The sequence below is a fragment of the Liolophura sinensis genome, chromosome 13 (genome assembly GCF_032854445.1).
Source record: "Liolophura sinensis isolate JHLJ2023 chromosome 13, CUHK_Ljap_v2, whole genome shotgun sequence".
NCBI classification, from domain to species: Eukaryota; Metazoa; Mollusca; class Polyplacophora; order Chitonida; family Chitonidae; genus Liolophura; species Liolophura sinensis.
In genome coordinates this window covers 25,786,884-25,808,872 of record NC_088307.1, presented here as the reverse complement: position 1 = coordinate 25,808,872, position 21,989 = coordinate 25,786,884, and the positions used below count along the sequence as shown (strand labels likewise).

Sequence of the window (21,989 nt, the reverse complement as noted above, 5' to 3'; positions counted from 1 at the left end):
GCGCAATGATTTTCCCTACTCTGCAGTGTTTGATGCAAAAAAAAAAACATGACATTTCAATGCAACACGAGCAGTTTACCAGTTTTCGATTTTATGATCTATACTTTGCTTTAGTGTATGTTTGGAGCTTTATACGTTGCGTGCTTGCCATAGAACAGGAAAACACCAATGCGGTCGCTGTGAGTTCAAGTCCAGTTCATGCTGGCTTCCTCTTCGGCCGTACGTGGGAAGGTCTGCCAGCAACCTGCGGATGGTCCTGGGTTTCCCCCGGCCTTTGCCGGTTTACACCCACCATAATGCTGGCCACCGTCGTATAAGTGAAATATTCTTGAGTACGGCGTAAAACACCAGTGAAATAAATAAATAAATAGAACAGAAAAAGAAGAGTAAAATAGAACTGAAAAACAAGTAGCCTCACGAGTGTGTAGCCTCACAGCAGCTGTCACTCACAGCTGGTGTCGATTTCGCTTCTTGAGGTGCCCAGTTTCGTGTATTAGGGCCGGTTTCCCGCCTTACCATACCAGATCCTTTGCTCTTACAGTGTATATTGAACTCTAATATTCGCGTCCTCAGCTTCTGCCCACTTTCTTCTCATCGTAATGCTGGCCGCCGTCATATAAGTGAAATTTTCTTAAGTGCCACAAAGTGCTCATCTCCTGATTTTGGAGGCTCTACACATAGGACATCATGTCACACAGTCAAGGTAAACGAAGAATAACTATCGGAAATATTTACCTAATATATGCATCCAGCCTTTGGGTAAAATCACACAATAGATTGACAAGAGGCCGTATTTCACCGCTTACGTGCGACCATTTTCCAATTATCACAATATCGTCACTACTTTCTATGCAGTATGTCTTTCATTTTTTTTTTTTTTTTTTTTTTTTTTTTTGTTGGGTCGCTGGTTCAATCCCGTCCTTACCATGGAAGTTTGTAGACACCCCGCTCTTATTGTTTCTGGCGCGTTGGTGACAATAAGCGATTGACAGCGCTCATGAGTTTGTTCACTGATGACGCCTTGTCTTCCACCAATATGGCACAGGTATGCCACACGTGCCTGGGAAAGTTAGCAACTTGCCAAAGCTCGATGGTTTACCTCGCTCACTCTGGTTTCTTCCACCAATAAAATGGACGGACAGGTTTAAAATTCAGTTTCTCTGCATTGTCATTCATGTTACCCATTTCTTTTGTCATTAACTGAACCCGTCTCAAATGTAGTGGCTCTGTTTGTCTTGAGTAGCATTGGAACGCCATAACTCACGAGATTATGCGCATTTTCGTCAGGTACATTCATCAACGACGGGGTTTACCTGGATTGCACGGGGTCCCATGTTACAAGCACCGCCTTTCCATCTCACTAAAAACGCTGCCAAGCACCGTACATGGGCACACCACGTTGTCAATAATTATGCGCTTGCTGAGCAGTCAAATTTATCGAGCTTTTCTAAATCGTGAGTGCACATCCACGAACTGATTATCGGCAAAGTCGGAAACATATTGACACACTCCTAGAATGAAATCCAATGTGTTAAAAATCCTAAATATACACAAAGGATATTAATTGAAACCCTCGGTTGCTTCTACACCAAAATCGCTGTTCTCGTCGCTGACAATGGGTTCCCGACCAATGAGGTCACCGGTTCGAATCCCGTTCTTGCCGGTTTGTCTTCGGTTTTAGATCAGCTAAGCAGTTTGTCGGTTACCCGAAAAAGGACAATGTCTTAACGCGGGCATTCCCGTCTTCTCCACCTATAAACCAGGTCCTTTTTGTTTTATAGACTTAATACCAAAATGAACTTTAAGCGAAGCCTGCAGTTTTGTACTTGTTCCAAAAGCAGTTGTGTAATAGTGTATTAAATATGACCTAAATCTGCTGTAGCTGCTCTATTTGGTCTCTGTACAACTGTATTTGTTGTTGGGTTTTGTTAAAATCATAAATATATAACATGACTTAATACCAGTATTAGCTAATACACTCTCGAACAACCGGGCTCAGATCGCCATTGTATCAATGAAGAAAGTCTCAGGTACGGCGTGTTAGGATAAAACCATCGCCCATTGCCAGGTAGATGACAAACATCCTGACTCAGAGCTGCAGCGGAGCCATGAAAAGACCTCATGACCTCACGGCTAGATGATGTGAGTAACCCTTTAGCCGAACAATTTAGTTTTCAACAATAGGGATGTTATTATCAGAAATCGATACCAGCCATATTAGATACACTACAGCATACAGATCCTCTATGAATATCGATTTTTGAGGACACACTTGTCAACGCCTAGAAACGAGATGTATGTTATCTGGCAAATGACGCTTCGCAACGGTGTATACAAGCCTATACAGGCGGTTGCTGATGCGCCATTTCACTTTTCTCGGCTTTTAGGTCAAACTGAATCACACCCATTAAACGCCAATGACGTTGGCGAACACCACACCGCACCTTTTGCTCATCTATTGATTTTATTTACAAGCTGATGATCCAGAGTAAATATTGATAAAAACGATACAAGAACGCGTTATATTATTGACTCAACAACCCAGTGGGATTGGGAACAAACTGAGCGATGAAGACTGACACTGTTGACATACTTCAGTGCTTTTTTGATTTTTTATTTTGGATGGAACACACCAAACAGAAAAATTAGACCGTTTAAACACGTGTTGAATTATTGACACAAAGTCATGAAAATGTTTGTTTGTCTTCTGCGTGTATCTAAACAAGCGTGACGTTGTCATACGTAGTGCCGAGATACGAGGAACCTGGTCAGTGCTCAGCCAGAGCTGTGATGATACCGTGAGTATCTGTGGAGAGAACAAAACGTCCGTGATGTAACGTGAATAAATACTTTCTGTGTAACAGACATTGAGCATAACCCGTGATCTCCATAACCATAGCAACGTCAGTAGATAGAGAGGATACCCTTGCGAAGACGAGCAGCAGGTAACAAGTCTTCTATTGGGTGTTAACTACTGGTATTGGATGCACACACAGGAATACACGGAGGGGTACTGAGAACGGCGGCGTGTCCAGGTGTACACGAGGAAAATACAGTGAAACTGACAGGTAAAGTCTGACTCTTAGAGTACTCCTTTAATTGGGACATAGCGTCATTTTTGTGTTAATTTTACTATATACTACGACGCCATCTTAATTATACATCGACATTCGGTTTGAATGATGTAGACAGAGATACGTATAAGCCGATATACACACAGTATTGTCTCACCGGCAGTCATCACAAAAAGAGGTGACCAACGAGAAAACGAAAAAACATGACATCAGATATGACACCAGACTTGATCAAAGAGAAGACATGATCAAAGACATGATCAAAGACATGAAAAAATATGACATCAGATATGACACCAGGCTTGATCAAAGACAAGATATGACCAAAGATATGACCAAAGACATAGGAGATATGACACCAGACTTGACCAAAGACATGACACAAGATATGACCAAGACATGACCAAAGACATGACACAAGATATGACCAAAGACATGGTCAAAGATTTACACGAGATATGACACCAGACTTGACCAAAGACATGACACAAGATATGACAGATATTACCAAAGACATACACCAGATATGACCAAAGACAGCACACCAGATATGACCAGACATGACCCCATATACGACCACAGACAGCACACAATATATGACACCCATCCAATAACAGCGCACTGACACCGGCACAACAAACATTTGTTATCATTTCCAAACTGTGTGAAAGGTAATATTCTCATGCAGACTGTGTTTTTTTCTATTGTGCGCCATTGCAGTGTGCCCTTGTTGTGTCCTGATGAAGGATTTCGTGTACCTTAGATAGGCTGATGACTACCAATTTGAAACGTAGTGGTCTATTTGAATTTGGGGAAAATGGACAAATTCGTTTGTTACTTAAAATTTCTGATTAATACGCATCACATTACCTCGCATATCTTAACTTTTTATTCAGATTTTGATTTTGTCGTGAATAATTTGCCTTGAATACATCAAAAGTGTATTAGCTTTGTCCTTTTTGGTAGAATTCGGACAACTTGCGCAATGGCCTCATGTGTCATTAACACTGAAGGCGACGGACTGTCCAGTGTGAACGTGTACCGGAAGTAGGCTCTCAGCTGCTTTATGTCTAGTGGTTGCTTGTAATCTGGTGCCTTGGGCATTTATTATGGTGGCGTATATCTCTTCAAAAAGGGTTATGGAAATTGCGTCTGCTTAGTAAAAGGGGCCGGTGCCGTGTCTTCTTTCATATATACATTTATAAACCTGAACTGCATACGAGTTGTGTATGAGAAATATTGTTGCCTTCAGCATAATTCTCTAACCATATAAATGAAACAATCAAAATATTTGTGTTAAATTTGTAAACGTTAAATTCACATAAAACAGGCCACATCCCTCTATCTCTTTTGTAAATCATATTTGTTCATTTCTCTCAGTCAGTGTTGTGCAGTCAGCCGTCCTGGTTGCAAAGACGTCCGAAAGACAATCTAATATTTCGTTGGACATTTGGCGGTCATTATTATCGCTATGGATAGATATATCCAACAAAACATCACCAAATACCAAAAGACATGGCCGGAACCGGTATGCGCGCACGACAGGAAGTCAAACACCGGAAACCGAAAACCACAAACGTATAACACTCGACAACACCCGAGTTTTACCGAACGGCACAGGGGACTGCCGAATGTAAGCCGGACCTTACCGAAGACAACTCTGCCTGGTTCTCTCCCGAGATTCTATTACGATTCTGTCGAACACTATCGCCTGGGACTTGATGATCTGGTAAGCTTTTTAAGGCCGTGCCAAAGAGTTTTGGCGAATAATCGATCAGCGCAGTTCTAATCCAAATTCTGCCATTATTTAGAATTGCCCAAGTAATTACTTTTTAAAAAGTACAATCTTGTCTGTGCATGTGTTGCCTTTTCAAAATCGGAAATGAAGTTCATAGAATTTATAATCTTTTCAAACATTGGAATCATTTTAAACCTATAAAATAGTTTTAAAACTATCTGAAAGGCAGAAATTTGAACTACTTTTGGAAAATATCACAAAATTTGGTTTGATGAGCGAACGCATAGCCTTTAACCAATGAGATTACTTATGTAATTTTACACTGCTCTTTCCGTTAACTTAATCACTTTTGATTCGTTTGGTTATGTAGCCAAGAGTTGTTTTGTGCGCATTTGACCCGACAGTATTGTTTGTATTAGGCCTTATTTTTCACACCAGATTAATTAAAACGACAATTTTATTCGCTAGTTTGATTGAAATATCAACACAATCGAAAATCAATCACAAAAAAATGTATATTACGAGTAAGGAGGGAATGGGAAACAAACTGACAGTGCCCTTCAGTATAAACACTAACTTCTATAAGTATTTATTTTACTGGAGTTTTAAGCCGATCTAAAGAGGATTTCAAGTACACTCAAGAGTATATTACGGCAGTAAACATAATGGTGGGAGGAAAAGAAATACTAATTCTTCTATTTTTAAGAAGAATTACATTTAATACCTGTTCATTTAGTATGACACACAGTCCAGAGAGACTACAGCAAATGGCGTGAGGTCAAGGCCACGTGGCAGCGAGACATGCCGAACACTGCCGAATTCAAGCCGACTGAATACCGGAAAGTCCCGAAACACAAGCCAAGGAAAACAGTCGGGTAAGTCCTCACAAATACAGAACGTATAATGTCATACTTTTCGCACCGCGTGCGCCACTCTCTAAACTCGCTTTACATCACTGCCAACCCTATAAATTTTGTACAGAAATTTTAAACAACGCCAAGGTCACTAAAGAAACTGTGCTGAGGAGTCAATAAAACAGAAGTTCAACATTTATTTCTATTAATACTTGATACAAATCCATTCTCTTTGTGAGGGCATGCGCAAAATGATTCCAGTAGACGCCCGAAACAAGTTTATTGCCGAATATGTGATAGTTGGACGGGAGGACATCAGTGGTGGTGAGTAGTATTGGCAAGGATTTTATGGACGAACGTAGAGAGCGGCGCATACGGTGCAAGAAGTATGATATGATGTGTGGAAGTATTTATCGTCAATTATCAACTTTAGCCAGATATTAATACCATACGAATTGCACTTATACTTGATAAGATCTGACAAAAGTCTACGCCTCACCGCTATAAATAACGATCCATTTATCACAACTCAGGTAGAATGTGTTTCCCAGAATGTATATTTTCAAGGCGAGAACAAAGATGAAATCAATAGTTGTGTTTCCCTGATAGTCAAGTCCAAACTGTATAGCTACATCGATTGGAAACGAAAATGAATGGTTAGCCATGGTAAATAATCCCGTGGGAGTGCGCCGAGTGGGTGTATAAATTGTTGTTCTTATTCTGTTATATTAGTATTTGTTAGTTCTACATCGATTTTGTGACTTGAATCAAACTAATTCAATACATTGGAGAAAATATTGTGAAAAAACATCCCTTACAATAGATCCCTACGGACTCCTACAACATAAACGTGGTCTAGATTGTCATAATTTATTTATTTTTTTGATTGGTGTTTTACGCCGCACTCAAGAATATTTCACTTATACGACGGCGGCCAGTATTATGGTGGTAGAAACCGGGCAGAGCCTGGGGGAAACCCAAGACCATCCGCAGGTTGCTGAAAGACCTTCCCACGTATAATTTAATTTAGTCGTCTCGCCATTAACAATGAGGTCGTGGGTTCGGATCCAAAAAAAGGAAAGTACAACAAATAAATAAATAAAAAAGCTAGCTTCTAACACAAATGTTCGAGACATAATTGGAGGTGTCATAGGATATAGATCCTTTTCTAGCGCCTAAGACGTACAGCTTCTCAAATCTAAGGACGCCACTGGCATAGCCTGTGGTAAATACACAGCGCCTTTCCACAGAAAGATCGGAAAGCAGGAAATCATTAAGTCCCAGTTTCGCGATGACGGCATATGATCTTGATCTTTTCTACACACTATGATTACATCTGCTGCTACAAGCTACAGTGTAAAACATTACGTTAAATCATGTTGCCTAACCGATCACATCCAGCCTCTTTTCAAATTGCCTCCATTATAATCCGCTAGATGCTTAAACAATAGCATCTAACATCTTCCTAGCAATACTGCTTCAACACAATTACGGTAAAAGGCCTAAAATTTCGCCCTTGGACTCCAAAATTGTATCCCAGAATTCATTGTGTTGGTTGGGGCTGTTACTGAGTGAGCGGCGCGGGAGAGCATCAGGGGTGGTCAGAGGATTATACTGACGGTTCAAGAATGTAATAAACAAGCTCACCACTGAGCAGTTAGTCTATGCTCCTACCACCAACAGTTCAAGTTTCCTCAGTTTTAATTATAATGATTTTAATACATGAACTTCCCAACAGATTGATTATTTCATTATCGTTATTTTGTGATAAATGGGAATTTGGGAGAAAACTCTGGAGATTAGGCGTGACTACCCAGTACCTTTACGCATATGGAGTGTCATGTCAAATATCCATTTTTAAACTGCAGGGCTCTCCCTGTACAAAGCTGTATCCGAATTTAGGCACACCCCGAATTCATACTTGCAAACTAGGCCTATACCAGCAGACGAGATGAACATGTTAAATTGCGATTAAAGCGACACTTACACACGTGCGTTTGCTCAGCTGCAGCTAAACATGTCTTGTTCATTCTGGCGTAATTTGAAAGACTGTCAGCTTCTGCCCATATTTGGCAAACATGAATATTTAATTTATTTGATATTTAATCGATACAAACCACTTACAGTTACAGGACGAGAAATTTCCACGTGCCTACCCATTAATCGCGTGATTTTTGCAGCTAAGGGCAAAACAGTAATCTATCTGTATCCGCTGGCGACACGTAAATCACGTCTGGGCAAGACTGTATACAGGAAATCGTAAAACGTTTTGTTTATGAAGCCAGTGACGGTATTGTGTGAACTTCTAATGTGATAACAACTCAGTCAAATCCTGTCTCCCCCCGATGTGCAGTGCTCGCACACAGAGCTACCGAAAATGGGTAAAAGTAAATCATGGTAGTTCCCTGAAACCTCGCGTTGAGTATGTGTGCTGTATATAATGGAGGTTTCCGATATAAAAACGAGAGAAAAGGAACTCTTCTGCAATAGGAGGACAAGTCCGACTGTAAAGAAACAAAATGTGCGTGTAGGCTGACATACTAAACTGGAATTCCATGGACACGGAAAGCTGATGATATATTTTTCTCAGTGAAATGCGTTTTAGCTAAAGTGCATTTGAACACATATTCGTTGCATAATGAGGGCACTCAGCAGACAACCGCTCTCCAGATAACGGACGGTGTGAGATGACTTCCACGTAGGCGTAACCGGAATAATCTGTTCGTCTGCAGTGTACGTTGAGCACGTACTTTCGCCTGTAATGTACATCGCCTGTCTTAATACTTTCTTCCATATCATTCATCGGTATATTTAGAGATGTACATGTAGGCCTACTAGTCGGAAGACCTGCACACTTCTCTGTCAGTGACTTGACCCCATGTGATGAGGATTAGCAACCAGAGCTGCTAAGTGCCATGCAGAGTAATGAAACGGGCGGAGGGGGGGTAGACAAATCACTCTCTTTTGCCATCTTATCGACAAATCAGATCATGCGATAGTAAACGACAGTAACTCGTGTGCGAAACTTTAGGCCATTTATCGTAGGTTATAGAAATCAACCCCAGGCTATAACCCATCACTGAACTACTTTTGTAATCCAAGGTGTTGAATGTAGCGTTACTTTCACAGTTATAGACAAAGTAACACTAAATACAGTAAGGACATAGCTGTGAGCAGCTGCAATTAAAATTGCTAACCTTTTAAGTCATGGAAGAACTTTCACTTCTCTGTGCACTGCAGATAGAAATGGATTTTTGTTTGTTTCTGATTATATTCACAGCGCCCAGGCAACCGACATCAATCTTGAGATCATACGAAACAAAGAACGATTACGGTACGCTCTACCAACTCAGGTATGAGACGTCCTTTCAGTCTGTTTAGCATAGTGTTACACTAACTTCATACATGTACTTTCTTTGCATGCCGAGGAGCTAACGCGCTAATTACTTTTTAATATTATTGTTGTCAGTATTTCTATAAGTGTTGCTGAAAGTTTCAGCCTTGAAATCGCATAGAGCCTTGGTCTCTACCGTTTGATCTCATTGAAAGGTTTTACGACTGAATTATTGAATCTGGTTTAAAAAAATTAATTCATGATTTTTGCCACTATTCCAGTTTTCCATTTAATTTACAGTTTTGCATTTATGGCAAAAGTGAACCCAGACTATACGCGTACCCTCTCCGGCAGTGCGTGGGAATATTTTCCAGAGATCTGCGGATGGTCGTGTGTTTCCATCGGGTTCTGTCCGGTTTCCTCCCACCTTTCACAATATTCTGATACCTATTTCGCCTATCTCCATACAGATGCTGAATATCAAGGACCACGATTGCGAATTTTGAAATTTTGGTAAAACTAGGAAATTTAACGTAATGGTGGTGATACCAGGCCCTCATCAGGTGGCTTATGTTGTTAACCTTGTGAGGTTGACCAAATTTCGGGAATGTATACTGGTTTCATAAGAGAAGGTCCTCAATAGGCTCTTGCTATTTTACAGGTGTAGAGGCCACCGTGTAAACCGAGTATGGCTGTAGATTAGAGACACTTATATGAGTTAAAGAATTCATAACCTACATCCTTTAGATGTTAATATAGGCTGGTAGAGGTTGTGGTTCTTAATGTCCTTAACCAATGAGTTCGCGAACTTGTCAATCAATCAATCAGTCAATCAATCAGTCAATAAGTCAAATCATCAATAAATGATGAACTATACGGTATCATTGGATACACATTCATCATCATTCAGAAAACTCAACATCGATCGCCACAATGATGCCGATGACAAGGGAGACAACTGGTTCTGGGACAAGGAATACCGGCGCTGGCGGGAGCACCACAAGCAGCGCCTCCTCGGGGACATCGAGTGAGTAATGGCGTCATTTGTAGGTTAGTCTACACGCAAAACATAACTTTACTATTTATGTAATAATTTCTCCAGGAAGACGTTAAAAAATATACACATTTTCCACTGCAACTTTTCCAAAAAGCATTGTTCGATAAGCCTCATTTTTCAATCCGGGGTCAATCCTAGGTCGGGTCACACCTAAGGCCTTAAAACAGGAAGTTGTAACTTCCTCGCTTGGCGTTAAGGATGAGGGGAGTAGTGCAACGACTGGTTGACCAGTATCAGTATAATGGCTCCGGCGAGGCTGCTTACTTGCCTTTGGTAAGGCGTCTCAGTGAAGCAGCACTAAATAAAACAGCGGTGGAAATCCGTCTTGCAACAAGGAGGCATATCACATGCACTCTAAGGGTTCCTTCGTCGTCATATGACTGAGAAATTGTTAAGTACTACGTTAAACCCCACTCACTCACTTACAAAATGATATTGGACTTTAGCACAGAAATGTAGCCTGAATCAAAATTTTTAATATATACCTCGTCGATAAAATTAGTATCGCTGATTCTGTGGAGTAGTGGTACAATTTCATAATAAATGTTCAAGTAGCCAGATTTAAGTATTTAGGCCACTTAATACTAGCATCCAGTCACTACAGAAACAGTAAATTGTGGTCGCGTCATGAATGCATAAAAATATATCACACATATTAATATCACCAAAACAAAATAGAGTTCTACTTGTCTTATTTTTACGTAGCAGTTTTAATAGAGAATTCTATCAGACACCTGTTATGAAATAACCAATGAAAGTCCTCTCCTCATTTTCTCCTGACGTATGTCATGCTGGCTTCCTCTCTGGCCGTACGTGGGAAGGTCTTCCAGCAACCTGCGGATAGTCGTGGGTTAACCCCTGGCTCTGCCCGGTTTCCATCCACCATAATGATGGCCGCCGTCGTATAAGTGAAATATTCTTGAGTACGGAATAAAACACCATTCAAATAAATAAATAAATCCTGACGTATACTTTGGATAGGACACGAAAAGAAATTGTGAGAAAACAGTGTGGATAAATACCCCCGAAATACCTTACAGAGGAAATAAACACTGTATGAGTTTTAGGAAGGCATGCAGCAAGAAAACACAAAACTACAGGCATTTTCTGTACTAAGTTATGTAAAGTAAAAGCATTCAAGTTATTTGAGAAACAAAATTTAAATGCTCTCCAGATAGTATGTGAATATTGGACCTTCCTGAGGGCAAAGCTATTTGGCGCTTCTGACTTAAAAGAAAATACGAGACTGAATCAAAACATTTGCTGGAGAGACCATGAGTTTGTAATGACGTTTTACATCCTTGTGTAAAGATGACAATGCCGTTTACCATGTATCAATCTAATTCATGTATATCTATATGTCAATTCCTGCAGCCCAAATGAGGACCAAGCAGAAAAGACTGCCAAAGCTAAGCCACATCCGGACCTGTATGGGTGAGCATGGCGTCCAACTTTCGCAGGCTTCCTCCCTTTGCACTGATTTCATCTGATTGTTGTGTTAAAATATGATGAAAACACACAGTTTTTGGTAATTATGAACTAGTGACGCCTAGTGAAGTTCCATAACCTGAATATTTTTTGCCATTGGATTCTGCAGTAATATTGCAGGATTCTCGGTGTATGAAGAATGTCAATTCGGTATTTTTGGCTCCATTTGGCGAATGGATTTACAGCTTTATATGTATATATGCATTTAAAACACAAAATTCTAGCAGCATGTGTGTTAATTTGTGAAAAAACAGATGTGACTCCACTGGTCACAGCATGGTCAAAAAGCCCACCCTATAATCAAATATTTCAAATACATTTTACTTGGTTGAAAAAAATCCAAAAGAAAAGATGAACTATTTTCATGAACGGCGTTTCATTGGACATATGCTTTAAGTCAGTGTTTTCTTTTAATGTAAACGGAAACGTACCAGGAGAATTTTTCAATAACCCAATATGAGGCCAAAATTCTTGCAAATGCGTATGATATTATTTTGAATGGTTAAATGAAGTGTGAAAATTGGATTCACTTATTAGGTTTTGTACTTAATATTTCTTAACACTATAGACAAAATAATTTCCAAATAAATTTTTGCGTTTTCTTTTGTGCAGAGCCTTCAATTCTATTGACTTACAGAAACAGCTTGAGTACCAAAGCGCCACAACCATTCAAAGCCTTGCTCGAGGGTGGCTGGTTCGTACACAGATGGCTCGTCTAAGAGAGACCGTACGTAGATGTAATGTAAAATACTACAGCAGGGACGACAGTGTGATAGTCTGCAAATGGTCACACGTAACCGGTGAAACACGGCCTCTTGCCAGTTTTGCCCAGTTAGGATTTTATTCGGACTGTTCATGTAAATACTTAAATAGTAGCAGATTATACGCCCTCTAGAACTTTGACGTAAGCAGGACTAGGTACAAAAAGTACGTATATGTAAAATATTTACACTGCTACATAGGGTGCCTGACTGAGCAGTAGGCTGAAACTTGGCTGAAAAAGGGGAATATTTTGACTTGCTAATGTGTACTTATGATGCTGGTAAAACCAAACTTACTAGAACTTGTGCTCAATGTTGTGCTGTTTTGAATTGGCCTCAATATAGAAAACTGAAACCCTAACACCCCTCGTCGTTCACCTCCAATTCATTACCCTTCCAATATTTAGGCCATGGAACTCAATCTGCCCGCTGAGAGTGGAATTAAAGACTATCTGCACGTGAGGTCAAAGGTCAAGGGCAGGTTACAGCTTCTGCATGAGACTCCGGAGTTAGACCTACATGACGTCACGGCTTTTCTACAACAGAAAAAAGGTACGTCAAATACAACTGAACTATGATCTGGCTCTTTGTAAAAGGAAATTCGGCTGACCATAATCCTACTTGCTAGAGATTTACAGCTAATTTGTGTCTGTTTTTTGGTCTTTCAGAATATGAGGAGGTATTTAAGAAGTTGTCTACCCTTTCCGCTGGTGAGCGCACCCTTCCCGTATGTGACTTGCGGGAGTTTTTCACTACATGCGGTCTCAATCCATCCGACAGAGAAATTAACAACGCTTTTAGAGGTGTTTTCGGGGGTAGGTTATTAGTGAAACATGAATATATCATGAATAGATGTCTACATCTGGGCAGTTCAGGAAGCACCTGCGGTCACCTATTTAGTTGTGCTATGTCTTAAAGGGATACAGAACTGATCCTGATTGGCTGGTATGAGAGTTTTGCCTCAGTTAGTGTTTTATTCCTACTCTTCATGTAAATGCTGAAATAATTGCAGATTAGCTCTCCCCAGCGACATGAAACTTAAGTTGGTCTATACACGTTTATCACGAAGGACTCTTTATTTCAGCGGCCACCGAATTGGAGGTTGTTCTACTGTTAGATAGGAGCGAAGAGACGGGACCACTCGCCTTGAAAACACACCTGGCTGTTGCTAAAGACATCGCCCGATCACTTTCGACGCTTCCCGCGGTTTCTCGCGTGGATCTGGTGCCATTTGACGAAGACATCGCTAACGATATATCGTGGCAAGCCAACGGCGACATGAATGAATTTTCTCAAAAGATAGGTAATGGAGCATTTCAATTTTTGGTGGCATTTTGTGAGACTGTTTAATGTCTTCCATTATGACAATCAGAGCTAGAAACGTTCACCAGGTTGGCTTTTTTTTTTTAAACCTTTGTAGCCTTAGAAAAACATTAGACTTCCCGACAATTCACTAACTTCGCCATTGTTCATTTTATACGGATTTATGGTGACTGATTGGTTATCAGGTGACGTCGCGAGACAGACATGGGTAACAAGCTGGACTACTCATGCCGTACAAAGATGAGCTCTGTGGGCTATTGCATGTATATTTTAATGATTTGGGTTTAACCCAACTTTGGCAGTATGTCAGCCACGTAGTGACGTAATCACAAAAAAGGAATTTAGTACAAATTCAAAACATACTTTACCCACAGGTTGTCTTAATATTTTTAAAAATATAACTGTCAGAATTAGCAACGCACTTGCAGCTAGGGCAGCTTCAAGGACAAACATATTGTTTGAATATAAATAAGAAGGGCGTATTCGGGCGTTTTCTGTTCACAAAGCATACGAGAGAGACATCTAAGTTTGTTTCCTGTTAGTATGTTATAGAAGATCATATCCAAACCGATTACTGGAATACAGTACTATCGCCTTAAATTAGTAATATATCGGTGTCTAAGTATTCATCGACATATCTTGGTGCATAATTTTTTACTTGCGTACAAAATGAAATCCTGTCAGAAATTCTTAAGAAAACAATTCTTTCACATAACGCATCCAATTAGCTCTTTGTCGTGATCGTCAAAATGTTGTGATTAACGAGTTAATTATGAGCAAATTTAAAAAAAGTCATTCAAACGTACACGATACCGTTAAATTGAACATAAAGTCAGTCAATAAAGCTGAATAAATAATTAAGCAGTATTCCAGAAATGTTCTAAAAAAAATTTTTTAAATTCTACACCGTTTATCAACAGAATAAATAGCAAACAATCGTCAGAACGTAGCCACACATTTGGTGACGCCATTTTGCCATGTTATAGTTATCCAGAGTGACGTCACAAAAACATAGGCGATCTCCCGTACCATCGGTATTACGCAATGTGACAATGAGAAAATACAAACAAAAACGCCTGGCCCTGGGATCACGAAGTGATCTTAGACTTACGTCAAAATTTTGTTCATTAAATTTGGTATGCTCCTTTAGGTTGCTTTAGCTGAAATTTGTTCTACAATAACTTACCCAAAATTTGCGTTGTCAAGCAATATTTTTACCTTGCTACATCAGAAATAACAATTTTAAAGTGATTCTAACTTTTGACTAAAGTCGACGATCGCTTCATGATCCGGCGGCCAGATGGCCAACCAAAGAGTATGAGATCTCTTCGGAGTTTAGGGCCGATGTTTCTTTCAGTTTGGTGCTCGTCCTCGTCCTGCATGGGTGGAAGCATTTGTTCCAGGTGGTTGTACCGACTTCAGGGAATTTACCGAACATAGCAGGGCCTTCTCATTGATAACACGGTCTTCAGATAGTAGGAAAATATTTTCGTAATAATTCTGACTTTGCTAAGGAAAAATAATGCAATTTCACACTGCTTTTCTTCAAACAGTTACTCTCCCCAGACGGTTTTCTTGTCAGGTCACCTTGACAAGTGATTGTGGTATCCTGCCCAACATATACGCCTTGTGACAGACGTTCTCAGTTCCTTGCTCATAAATGTGTGGTCCGAAATGCATCAGTTTAACACTTAAACTCACCCACAAAATCCAATATTATGCGTCAATATCTGTCTATGCAGTATAAGAAACCACACTGACAATCGAAAACTAATAGGTTTTTTGGACTTGACAGCCAATTATCACGCGACGCTTTCTGCGCTAGTGATTGTCCAAGTTCATAAGGGCGTCTGCAAAATGAATACTCGGAGTGAAGTGTCCGTCAGTGCAATATCCCCAGTGCTGAACTTCATCTTCTCGGCTTTCCAAACTTTATAGAATTATTTATATATTTTTCTGTGATAAATGAGTACTATATCATTTTTATCTATGTGTATATAGTGGCAGACTTAATGTTCACTTTAATATCGCTGCTGTGTTAAATTATAACCTTCATATATTCATGGTTTCCTCCCACCGTTATGTCTCCTGTTGTATGTGGGAAGGTCTGCAGCAACCTGCGCATGGTCGTGGGTTCCCCCGGGCTCTGTCCGGTTTCCTCACACCATAATGCTGGCCACCGTCGTATAAGTGAAATATTCTTGAGTACGGCGTAAAACACCAATCAAATAAAAAAATATATCCCACCATAATACTGGCCGTCGTATAACCTCGCTATCACAAAATCGGCTAAAGTCTTATTGTTTCAACCGGTGCCGATGACTCAGTTGGTGGAGCGTCCACTCGAGGGCTGTAGAGTCATGTTCAATCCTGGTTCGTGTCACACCTAATACTTTTTGCTTCTTCAGCATTAAGTGCAACGATTGGTTGCACTTCCCTTGAATGGCTCGGGTGGGCCGGCTAACTTGCCTTCGATAAGTCGTCTTGGTGAAGCAGCACTGAAAGAACGGTGGAAATCCGTCCTGCAGTAAGAGGCATTTTGCACGTACATACACTCTAAATACCCATTTGTCGTCACATGTCGTTAAGTACGACGCTAAATCCTAAGCACTCACTCACTCACCGCAGTTGATTGCCACATGATCACTGAGGTCGGTTGTTCAAATCCAGCCGTGGCAGATTCGGCTTTGACTTCATATATGTCAGAATGTTTGTCATGTACCTGGCAGCCGGCAGTGGTTTGCTCCTTCCAAATATAACTCTGAAGCATCGCTACTTCTAAATAAATTGGATAATAAATGAAGACTACAGCATAGGAAGTAAAAACATAGCATCGACGACATTGTGATATTCTGCAAATGATCGCACTTAAAGGCTTTAAGCGGTGAAAACCGGCTTCTTGTCAATTTATTTCAGTTAATGCTTCATTCCAACTGTTCATGTAAATATTTAAATAGTAGCAACTTACACAGCTACTATATATTTACAGACCAGACTAGATTTAGAGGCGGGAAGCGGAACTCTCACCTGGCATTAATTCGTCTACGCCAATGTTTCCATGTAAGTATAACATAACACGATAATCTTGAAGTTATAAACAATCCCAGCGTGTATAAAAAAAGACGTTAGTCTCCGTCGTAAGCTATTGCTCGTTAAATGTGATGACATTATTTTAATAATTCTAGGCCAGTGGTGTATAATAAATTATCAATCAGTTTTGTTATCATTGCATTTTCTTACCTAATTTTGGATTTAAGCCGAGGTGATGAGAGCTTGTAAGTTCCTACTTTTGGGAGCACTTACATAAACTGTTGGAATAAAGCCGTAACTGAGGTAAATTGACAAGAAGTCTACGTGTGACCATTTATCACACCGTCAAATATCACACAGTGTCGTTGCTGATGTAGTCTCTTGTACTGGACGTGTTTCGGAAATGGTCTTGTGATTGTTGTCAAGGAATGTCCATTATTATGCCAATGTGACTGTTTGACAGCTTCCTTTTATGTACAATGCTAAGGTGTCTGCCGCATGTTTTTACAGTCAAGCAGCATCGTTACATAATATGTAATCAATCTACTACAAGAAGATAGTCATGATGTAAGCTGATGTCAAAAGCAACATTTTACCAGCCAATACCATATACTATTATTAAGCCCGTGCATTACGAACTCTGATCTCCACACCGATGACCCCTAGTCCCCCTCACCTGTAACTTGTCATCTCCATCAAATTATGTTGATTTGTCTCTATCTGTCTCAAACACAGAGTTCTTCACCCGGTGCATCAAAAATAGGAATCGTCATAACGGGTGGAATGTCATCTGAACCAGAGAAAACGGCGATTGAGGCATCAAATGTAAGACAGGAGAATATCAGTCTGTTCACAGTTGGTAAGTTATATCGGTAGTAAACTTTATTTTTTTTATGTTAAAGAAATTTTAGGGACGAAATTGATTTTACAGCGAAGTTAAGAGAGGGGTTAAACTTTTCTACATAATGCACTAAAATTCGTCACTGTTGTCACAAGAGGAATTTGAGATTGATCTTTATTATTGGTCTGATTCTCCTTCAGGTATAGGTCATGGAGCAGGCGAACAAGATATCACTCCGCCTGGTAATTCGTACCTTGTGTCGGGGTTGGGTGCCTGGAAAAGGTCATGTGAGGCGACGTTAGAAGAGATTATTGCGAGTACGTTTAGTCGCTTGGATATCGATAATAGCTTTTTAAACATAATTAATCACTCCATGAATAAATCTCCTTCATGTAGGTATTTATACATGTTGCTTCAAACGAAGTCAATTGTAGCACCAAATTTTCATCCTTTACACTTAACCTATGAAGTTGTTTGTTCGAATCGAGCTCTCGGTGACTCAGCGGTTTGTTCAGGTTTTTGTCAGATTCCTGATGATGCTTGATTGTTTCCTATATCCATAAAACCTAAAAGCGCCTCTTCACCCACACGTCCTGCTAAGCCATCCATCCACTCAGTCATCCATTGGTAACTTATAGACTCATCTACTTTGGCATATCTACGGTTCCTCCACCTAAACTAAGCCTCATCTCCGCTCATTCCTGTTTCATCTAGTCCATCCATTCAAATCCTATATATTTACTCATTCATCCCACTATCTAGTGACTTCCATTTAAGCTGTTTAATGTCTAGTTAGCTTTCTCTCAATTCACCGCATTTATCCCTATGTAGACCTATATGAACATGTCTCCATCCACGGATGCGCCCCCCCCCCTACCTCCTCCCTCCAGCTGCTCTATTCTCATCCACTCTTATAGGCGATAAACCTACTCACCAACCTTTGTAGGATATCCCCCTCCGTGGATATCCTACAAATTACGCACTCATTAATAGACAAGTCAATACGACAGAAGTTTGACACATACTTGCCAACGAAGAGTTATTTCCCCTGAGACGTATCAGATTGGTGCTGCTATCTTGTAACTGAGTTCCAACATCGTCTTCAGTAATATCATCGCAAATGATGTGATGATATTTTCAGTAGTTATGAAAAACATTATATGACTGCCCATTGGTTTCTTCGACCCCACAGAGTCCCGACTTTCCCAGGAATCCCACACACCGCTGTACACAGAAGAACTATGTCGGCCCTTGTGTGAGGAGGAGGTGTTAGCCATCCTCTGGACAATCTATCCTCCCCGTGGTGTAGCGGCCCGTCCCCACCGCCGCTCAACCTGGCTCCATCCTATCGTAGACGGTATGGAGGCCTCGCCAGCACTCGGTACGTTGAAATAAGTATCTAGACGACAAAAACAGACATTCGTATACCAGCCTTGAATCATGGACGTTCTGGAGTATTCTTGAGTACGGCGTAAAACAGGAATAGAATAAATAAATAAATGTTCTGTGACAAATGTAGGCTGTCATCTGATAGTTCTTCATGTGTGATTATTCCATATGTAAGAGATAAACCGCACGTTTACGGTATCCCGGCATAAATACCGTAAATACCGAGATAAATAAATAAATAAAGAGATAGACTAAACCTTCTACCATCTATGCTAAGAAACATGGTTTTTGTCCTAAAATTTCTGATGATTAAGAAGTTACTTATTTTGCCTGATTTTGATAGTTTTGTTTATCTTAGAACGGTACTTGTTTGGAAGGTAGAATGATTTTCTGCTGACAAGATTGTGAATTGCAGTACTGGAAGGTTACTGAAATTTTATAATCTTTATATGTCTCACTTTTTGTTCGACTGTCTAGATCAAGGTCTGCAGCGCGCATTACTTTTCAAGATTGAATTCCACTGGGTATAAATGTTGCATTTGAACAGCATCATATAAATGATTATTGGCAAATTATTAGATCTCAGTCGTTTCACCTCAGGCGCGTCGTTTGATACAAACAAGGTTTTCATTTTTGTCCTTCTAAAACCTGTCTAGCATGATTTTCTTATTATTTTTTATGTGTACAGAAGAGGAGATGTCGAAGCAAACGGATTTGTTACCGTGTATCAGTATAATGATTCAGGCCCGACTGGCCAGGGACGGCTTTGTTGTCCTTCCGACTGATGGTCCGTCTGGGTCAGAACGAGTCCACGACCTTGACACCGCTCTTTCTACCTTCCAACACTATCTACAGACCGGCAAACTGGATCACCTCTTAAACTGAACGGCGGTTTAGCCGAGAGTTAATTTCTTCATCTAACTACACCGTCTGATTGCCGTGTCACATTAAAGATTATGTGGTACTATATCTTGTGACAACAATAAGCAAAAGATAATAACTTTTTAGCTGACATTGGTTATATTGCACTTTGTTGTGCCGAGAATATTTAACAATTAAGAAAGACAGAGTGCCATCAAGCTTATAGTGCTAAACGAACTCTAGGTTCACCTGCCAAAACTGGATAAAGCATCACTAATATCTTATTGCTCTGACACGGGATAAGTCAGTCCAAGAGCAAAATTCAAAACTACTGTTTTCGGCACTAATTGGATCTTTACACAGCTATTTTCTGGATAGTATTATCTAGAACTGGACATGAGCAAAGCAAGAACCGAATCTGTAATTTTTGGCGTTAACATGGCAATTGGATCACTTGTTTCAGGCCAGTTACATACAGGAAACGCCGTTTTCGATTAAAACGGCAGATTAGCATGGATTATAGTGTAGGTCGTTGATTCTTTTGGGGCGGAGATCATAATAAATGAACTGTTGAATTTGTGAAAAGTATTGCATAACTGCATGATGGTAGCTTTAATGAAAGTATTGCAATAAATTACAGCGGCTTTGTAGGTTTGTGTCGTGTTACATGTAGAAGGTGTTTATATTTATTTAAAACTGGTTGGTTACAAGTTAACATTAGTCACAGGTTACTCATATGGACAGGACAAAAATGATTTATTTATCTATTTGATTGGTATTTTACACCGTACTCAAGAATATTTCGCTTGTAGGCCAGAATCAGCATGGGAGGAAACCGGACAAAGCCCGAGGGGACACACAATGAGCTTAACATGATAAGAATAGTAATTGTATATTAGATGGTATCATGTTCTGAAGATTCCGTAATGTTATCGGCCCTGCAATCTCGGTTTATGCCTTGTTTACAATGCTTGTTCTGTTACTCCGGTGTATATTCACATTGCATTCTCGGATCAGTTTATATAAGCGGGCATACGTTCTATAGTCTATTTCTTTTAGAGAGTCGCCTAAATTCAGCTCTCTGTAAAATCAGTCATACTCACTACCTAAATTGCCTTTAGTCAGTGACACGTAACAACACGAGCTCTACACATGGATAAGTTGGAAGTCTATATTATTGCAAGAAAAATGAAGATAGAACCCTTTTTTTAATTCGTGATGTTAAAAGTCCATGAGCTTGGTTTCGACGGCAAGAACCCAGTGTCTCGGGGGACTCAAAAACCAGTGGCATGCCGGATATCGGGCGGAGTTCAACGTGTTTTGACTGAGTGTGACACCAAGTTGCATAAACTGCTATCGACTTGAGTGTAAACCCTGATTCTGACACTGCCATATTTGAAATTGTTTACACGTTTTAGTATGACACAACCTTAATAAATGAAGTTTATGTTCTCTCTTGTAGTATATGGTCTCACGGCGGTGTGGATTTAGAGATGGATGTTAGGAAAACCATTAAAACCATATAGTCTACTCGCAGAGACAGTAGTGAGGCTGTCTTACTGCGTGTAGTTTGTTCTACCCGTTTGTTGGTGCAGCCATTGAAAACCAAATTAATCTCCACCCCCATTGTCCAGCATGCAACTTGCTTTTGAATAATTTCGAGGTTACCCGAGGCAATGAGGTGTCGATAATAAACTTACTATGGCCGACATCACATAAGTCAAATATTCTTAAGTATGCCAAAATTCTTTTATTCGGTCACTTATTAATGTTATATATAGATTTACCATGATTACTATAATAGCTGCTCTCAACTTAAAATGAGCGCGATTACGATTTTGTATACACACCTGGTTAACATAGGACGTGAACACCTGCCTCTGGTATATACAGTGGGTGGGTAACTATTCATGGATATAGAAACTAAGTAATGCTCCCCCCCCCCCAACACACACACACCGGAAATTAGCAAACACGTGTACTTCTGGTACCATGAAGAGCTTAAAGTGACCGGATTTGTCCGGTTAGGCCATACGTGTGACATTCATTTGTCAGACTTCACACGCTCTGGTTTTACTCCTTGTGCATGTGCTGTAGTCTAGAACATTTCAACTAACATCACTATCTTGTTGATCTCGTTCTGATTAGGCTGTGGTTGTACGGAGTGTGGTAGTTGTTAACACTTTATGCATTTGTATGATCAGTTAGAATAAAACCATAACCCGGGTAAACTGATGTG

The 21,989-nt window shown here is 40.1% G+C and overlaps 2 long non-coding RNA genes across 2 annotated transcripts; both read left to right on the top strand.

Annotated features, from left to right (window-relative positions):
• Nucleotides 1–5,577: 5,577 nt before the first annotated feature.
• On the top strand, nucleotides 5,578–10,022 carry LOC135480178 (uncharacterized). Its single transcript, XR_010445914.1, has 3 exons — nucleotides 5,578–5,687; nucleotides 8,947–9,019; nucleotides 9,911–10,022. It is a non-coding gene; the product is annotated as an uncharacterized LOC135480178 (long non-coding RNA).
• A 3,481-nt stretch (nucleotides 10,023–13,503) lies between these two features.
• On the top strand, nucleotides 13,504–17,460 carry LOC135480278 (uncharacterized). The gene is made up of 3 exons (XR_010445922.1): nucleotides 13,504–13,609; nucleotides 16,619–16,689; nucleotides 17,395–17,460. It is a non-coding gene; the product is annotated as an uncharacterized LOC135480278 (long non-coding RNA).
• The last annotated feature ends 4,529 nt before the right edge of the window (nucleotides 17,461–21,989 follow it).